Here is a 7,920-nt window from a genome sequence, read left to right on the forward strand (position 1 = left end):
GAATTTCGTGATAAACTTTTAATCTTTATTGGGGAATTATTTATGTTTGTGCCTGGAGTTGCAGAGATTAGAAGGATGGATGATTGGTTAGGAGAAATGAAGCAGTGGTGTGACGAAGTTTTGAAAGAAGAGGATCAGTTAAGAGATGAAGCAATAACAACACTGAATTGAAATGTGGAAAATTCTTGAAGAAATTTGACTTTGGAAGGTGTGGGGTGTGTCTCCGACGACAACCGTTTCTTCAGTGAAAAGTGAAGCGGTCGTCTAACTGAAGAAAACACTTTTACATGAGCCATGAGATAGAAACAAAAATAGGATACCCACGTCATTGCCACATCATTCGTGATAATCTTGTGAAACGGTTGTCGCTATAACCAACATTTCTCTTTAAGAAATATGGTTACTTAATTATTGATTCCAAATTTTTCTCTTTGATGATATTATACTTACAATTTTAATTTTAGGCTTAGTTAATGTTTCACCCACCTATTTTTTTTCACTTAAGAAATTGATCTCCTGTTTTAAAATCTTTGTTTTGGTTCTTTCATCAATTTTTTCTACTTAAAAATGGTGAATTAACATATTTTAAATGAGATGTCATATGAATTGATGATGATGTAGAATCATATAGATGGAATAATTATTTACATTTCATTGATTAAATTACAAAAATGAATAATTTATAAAATTGAAATTTTTAATGAGTTTTATTGTAATTTTAGACATTTTTTTTATCATCCAATATCATCAGGTCATATGTCACATAATTTAAAATACGTTAAATCGCAATTTTAAGTACCAAATTTTGATTAAAAAACTAAGGTGGGTGTATTCGATTAGGATTTCAAGAGATTTTAATAGACTTTTTGATTGAAAAAGAATCTTATGGTATTGAATCAAAGATTTTTATAAAATATAAATAAATCATGTGGTATTCAATCAAGACAATTAAGATTTTTTTTAAGGCAATAAAATCCGTTGATATTCAATTAAAATTTCACATGACTTATAAAATGTCAATTGGTATTCAAAAGTCTACAGATTTGAAGCATTTTTATGTGAAATTGATTTTGTGAGACTTTTTAGTTAAAAATATAAATACCAACAATCTCAATCAAACCTTCAAGACTTTCTCATACTCCATAGACTTTTTCCCGCCATCACCGTGTTGCATATTCTTCCAACTCTTTCCTACTCCCTCCGGTACCATATATAAGAAAAAGTTTGATTTTTAGATTCACCGTAAAGTTGATGTATTTAGACAACATTGTAGTTTAGATACATCAATTTTACAATGAATCTAAACAACAATTTTTTTCTTATATATAGAACCGGGGGAAGTATTAGCTATTGTTGATATTGATCGGTCATTATAATATGTCAATGTTTGTTTTTGTTGTGTTTTTCGTGGTACAAGCTCTTGGCCTTCCAATTTGGAAGTAATTGATTGATAATAATTTCATCAATCTTATTTTTGAGCTTATGCAAATAGTTTATGCAATTTTTATGTATTATTATAAGTTTGTCAAGGTAGTTTATGACTAAATATTATAAAAATACAATTTTCACTAGTATGAACTTATAAAATTGCATAAAACCTAATTTATACTCCCTCCGATCCTATATATAAGAAAATGTTTGTTTTTTAGATTCATTGTAAAATCAATGTATCTAGACAATATTATAGTCTAGTTACATCAATTCTACAATGTATCTAAAAAGTTAACATTTTCTTATATATAGGACTAGAGGGAGTATTGCATAAGCTGTTTGTATAAGCTAAAAAATAAACTAATTCAAACGGGGCCAAAATACAGTACAAGGGTCCGTTTGATCTACAAAATATAAATACTTGACAGAACAGTACATGACAGTACGAGATAAAACAGCACAGGACAAACATTTAAGGTATTAAACAAACTTTGTGCTGTACGATGTTTGGTGGACAAAATGTTATTTTGGTATTTTAGACAACTTGTGCTGAGGACAAAAAATTGTCCCGTGGTTCTGTGGGGGACAAGAATTTCAGTTTTTGTCCTGTCCCTTGACCCTCAGTTTGTCCAGTACCATGAACAGTTTTAAAATAAAAAACAGTACAACAGAAGTTGTCATGTCCAGTCTCTTATTTTTTAACATATCAAACGCACCAAAAATGTGGAATCAGGAACAAATGAAAATTACTTAGTAGATAAACTTCAGATTCAAATGCATCGATGTCACTGGATAATAGCTTTTTGGTGTTGTGAATCAGATGGTACAACCATAGAATGGGAAGAAGAAGCAAAGCAATGAGATGAGAGCGACGAATGCGTCACGACTCCTCACAGAAATTCGTCGACAGTGGTGATTATCATCTTTCAACCTAAAAAAAAATTCAACCCAAAAAAAATAAATTAATTCACTTTTTTTTCTAAAAAAATCACGAGTCCTTTTCAAATTTTAAAAATCCACAAAATCTTTCGAAATCTTGAAAATCTGTACCATAATTCCATCAAAAATCAAATTAGAAAATCATGATTGTAAAAAAGGTCTTAAAAACAGTACAATCTTACACAATCTTTTAAAATCTTCAATTTTTTTTTATTTTTTTTTATTAAAATTATCTCTTAAAATTTCAATCCAATACACCCCCTAAAACTATCACAATTTTAAAAAGTGTGGCTTTATTAAAGGATATGTATTTTTTTTTCCCGAAGAATGATTAAATATGTTATCATATCATTATTGTGTATCAAATACATGACAAAGTTGTCTAGTGAGTTTAACTAGTTGGGAGGGACATCACATTGAGAAAATCTTAGGTAAAGTCGAACCTAACACAACAATCTTAGGCACATCTAATGATAATATGACACATATGACACTTTATTAAAAAAAAATTAAAATCTAAAATTAATATGCAAACAACTAATCTCCTATATTTAAGTCAAAAAGCTAATCTCCTTTATTTCTGCTCAAAAAAATAAACTTAATCTCATTTGTTATTGCATCACTCAAACAACACAGAACACAGCCACTTGAAATCAATTCTCACAAAACCACACTAACCCCTTGATCAAACTATCACAACCCCCGATCGAACCTCGATTGCCATTTGCAACCCACCAAACTTTAGAAGCCAAAAACAAAGGAGAATAACTTCTTTTTTATTTGTATTGCATTTAAAGTGTATTTTATTGGTCACTATTCTTACCAAATCAATTTTTCAAATTTCTTTGATGGTTTTCATTTTTTAATGTATGATTTTCATTTTTAGTTTAATTAAAAATAAAATAAAAAGATAACGATTTAACGGAAATAACACGAGAAATTAATATTAGAGAAAGTTTCTGGGATGCAATTTAAAATTAGAGTAATAGAAACTGAGGAATGATGGTTGTGTTCTGTGTTGTGCGAGTGATTCGATAAGAAATAATATTAATTTTTATTTTTTATGCTTTTTGTTTTTGCTAAATAAAGGAGAATTATTATTTTTTTGAGAAAAAATAAAGGAGATTGGTTGTTTCCATATTTATTTTAGATTTTTATTTTTTTAATGAAGTGTTATATTTTTGAGCAAAAATAAAGGAGATTAGTTTTTTTTTTTTAACTTAAATATAGGAGATTAATTGTTTCCATATTAATTTTAGATTTTTTTAATGAGGTGTCATATTGTTATTGGATGTACCTACGATTATTGTGTTATGTTCGACTTCACCTAAGATTTTCTCACATTACATTTGATAAATATATAAATTGGGAGATCGAACCCCGAACATTTCATTTATCCATTTTAAAGGTGAAATTTATAACTACTAGACTACCTAACCAAAACAAAATACATGACAATTAAATAAGGACAAAACTTACATGCATTTCCATACATGCATTTCTTATTTTTCCTCTCACAAAGAGGTAGTTTTTTTTATTAAAAATAATTTTCTTTTATTTTTTCAAAATGAAAAAACACAAATAACCACCTTTTTGTAAGTGGAAAAGTAAGAAATGCATGTATGGAAATGCATGTAAGTTTTGGTCCATTAAATAATATAATCACTTTTGTTATTATGTACACATCAATTATATGTTGAGTCACGAGGTGACAATCGCGAATTATACACATTGGACTTAAGAATAAATGTGCAAGTGAATTAGACACTATTTTAACTCAAAATTTTAAGGCGTTAGATTGATGTATTCTCTCACTTAAAGTATTCAACCTCCATTTTTTTAAGCAATATGAAACTTAACTTGCACTTGTCACAATATTATACTTATGATATATAAGATCATATTTATTTATTTATTTATTTAAGCAAAATAAGATCATATTTTTATCTTGCAATATTAATAATCTATCACATATTCATTATCCAACTTTATAACAACACACCAAAGAAGTACAATGGTTGAAGAACACATCTTTGACCAAAAAGGTCGGTAGACCTTGTATGGAAGACAATTAGAAGTTATACTATGCAATACTGTATATCATTAGATGTTATAAATAGACTTTAGATTTTCTGGAGCTATGTAATTACATAATTACAACTTACGAGCACATTAAAATTATAAAATATCGGCGATTATCTGATTAAAATTGAATGATTTATTATAAAATAATAAAAAATAATATATAGAACATTGAATTTGAATATGAATTGTCCGATTTTAATCACCGATCATCGATATCTCAAATGTGTAAATACTAAATACAAATAATAACGCTTGTAGTGTAGGAGAGTTGGATACTTTGCTGACACTTAACTTTCTTTAGATTAGACTTATATACTACATCTTATTAAAGGTTTATCCTACAATACAAATATGTAATTCACTTTACTAATACTAGCTAGGTTGGTCCACTCCTTGATCCCCCTCATTTTAGTACTACTTTATTTTTCTTTCTCTTTATTTTCCTTCGTCGCATTCCAATTCAATTCTTCAAATGTTAGTACTTTGAAACCTTACGGGGTCACTACCCCCGTCAACAACAAAATCACTAGACCAATCCCAATCCATCTAGCCATAAAGCTTTCTCTTTAGTCTCAATGAATCTTTGAACCACAAAGATAAAAATGTTCCTAGCCCCAAGTGAGAATGTGAGATAAAGACAGACATTCCAGTTGTATCTTGTTGCTTTTGAGGAATATAATTTTATGTGTTCCCGAAGTTTATCATAACAATTATTGCTTTATTTTTTAATTAAATATTATACTATATATGGTAGATTGTTTAGGAGTACAATATGTTAATTGCTACTGGCTTGCTTTGTTCAACATATTTGCATGCATGCAAGCAAATGAATCCCTTCACGATACCCATGTGGCATCTTAATTGATGCACGATATATGATTTACTAAACAAAACTAATAATGTTCTATATATTTTGGTATCATGAAATTTTGTTGGGACAACGAGATTTACTCCATTTGTTCCACAATAATGGTCTATATATTTCAATATTTTAACTTTTATTTATAGTTATTATGAACTAGTAATAGATCTGTCCGAAGCATAGGTCGTAACGTTACGCCGATATTTTTTGAAGTTATACTTTGTTAATTAATTTTTTTTTAAAAAAATGAATAAAATAAAAGATAGCATTAAGACATGCATTTCAAATAATGCAGAAGATTTTCATTAAGTAGACATTCATTCACGAAAATGACATTGTTTTTTGTTGTTGAGACGAGAAACTAATAATGGTCTATATATTTTGGTATCATGAAATTTTGTTGGGAGTATATATTCTCTTTGTATCACAACGAGATTTACTCCATTTGTTCCACAATATTGGTCTATATATTTCAATATTTTAACTTTTATTTATAGTTATTATGAACTAGTAATAGATCCGTCCGAAGTACGAGTCGTAACGTTACGCCGATATTTTTTGAAGTCATACTTTGTTAATTAAAATTAAAAAAAAAAAAGATGAATAAAATAAAAAATAGCATTAAGACAGACATTTCAAATAATGCAAAAGATTTTCATTAAGTAGACATTCATTCACAAAAATGACATTATTTTTTGTTGTTGAAACGATAAAACTAATATGGTCTATATATTTTGGTATCATGAAATTTTGTTGGGAGTATATTCTCTTTGTATCACAACAAGATTTACTCCGTTTGTTCCAAACTTTTATTTATACTTATTATGAATACTTCAATATTGGATTATGAAATATGAATACATCAATAAGGGATAAATTGATGTCTACTAGCCACTTTTATGTCTTAATGCTTTTAATTTAGTGAACCAATATTGGATAAGATTATTACTTCGTATGTTTCTTTTCAAGCGTTGTTTGAAAATCGTGCACACTATTCAATTATTTGTCTCGATGAATATTTTTAAAATATAATTTTTTTCTAATTTTTTATAATACAAATTAAATATATTAGTGGTCAAATATATCTATCAGCATATATATGTGCAGTTGTCAATTGTGCATTGCCATATATGTAGTGGTCAGTTAGTAAAACATTTCTCCCTTTTTCTCTCGTTTATATACAATTTTATTTTTTTGCTTTTACCACCAGTTTAATCTGGTTCGAGGGTCAGTTTTGACATCAAGTGATTCCGGCCTCCTCCTGATCGCAGTTGCGGGGATCGAACTGTGGTCCTCCCTACCAAGTTCAGCGTCAATCACCTCTGAACTAACTAATGATCGGTTATACAATATTTTTTTATACAATTGTTAAATTCAATGAGTCATGAGTCATTGAGGTTGATCTAGTAGTAAGAGTTTAAGTATAGTATGCACGAGAGGTTCGATTAAAAAATGATATTATATTTTTTGAAATATTTAATTATTTTAAATTAATTTAAACATTAAACGGTGAATCCATTTTAGTATTTTTCTTCAAATTATTAGGCATTACACGATTTGGGCAATTATTGTATTGTAGTAGTAGTATTTTATTTTCTTTTTACACTTGACATTGGGAAAGTGAAAAACAGTGATAGATGGGTCCCACAAAATCCAACGAGCCACGTAACATTATGATTAGCAAGAGCATTACATATAAGACCGTGCAGAACTGCTGTTGTGAGGCGGTGACCCATAAATCGCACACTCGTCTTCAAGTAATTGAATTTCTAGCTTCTTTTTCTTTTTAAAAATAAATTAACGAGAGTATTATCCTCTAGTTAAAAAAATCTAATATAATAAAGGATAAAAAAAAATGCTAAACAGTGTTCCGGACACTCTTTAAGTATCTTAAACAGTGCTCTGAATCCTTCAAATTTTTATTAAATTGTTATGGAAATGTGTGAAGTCAACGTATTGAAAATTAAAATATTTTGTTTTTTGAATAAATTATTTCTTTAAATGGAGTGCTTAAAAACTGTCATGGGAACACTGTTTAGAAAGACCCTATAATTAAAATAGTAAATTGGATCCTCTCCTTCAATATTAAAATATTAGGTCAATAATATGGATGTGTACTGACGTGTAGATCAAAATTAGATGACTCTGAAAAAGAAGTTGAACGTATGAAGGTTCCATTATGGTGGAGGAAGTCTCAAAGCATGACGAAAGTTACTATTTCAAGGTGGAGAGATACCTGCAAAAAAATGTTAGCACTCTAACGTCCAAGTTATAGTATATGAGCGAGATGGAGAATGTGTAGAAATGAATGAATCATACTTGAGTGCAAGGGCGGATCTATAGCCTGGCCAGTCCGGGCACTTGCCCGGGCTCCGATAATTTTTTTTTTTTTGGTATTATAAGGGTTATTTTAGGCAAAACTGAGATTTTAAGGGTTAGTTTTGGGCAAAATTGAGATTTTTTTTGTTGTTCAAAATTGAAATTTTTTTAGTGCAAAAGCTGATATTTTTGTTTAAAACCGAGATTTTGCTTGGAATGTATAAATTTTCTGGCTCCGTCACTGAATAAGTGTGACACATGGTTACACTTATATAGGCGATAGC

This window comes from Trifolium pratense, linkage group LG4, assembly GCF_020283565.1.
Source record: "Trifolium pratense cultivar HEN17-A07 linkage group LG4, ARS_RC_1.1, whole genome shotgun sequence".
NCBI classification, from domain to species: Eukaryota; Viridiplantae; Streptophyta; class Magnoliopsida; order Fabales; family Fabaceae; genus Trifolium; species Trifolium pratense.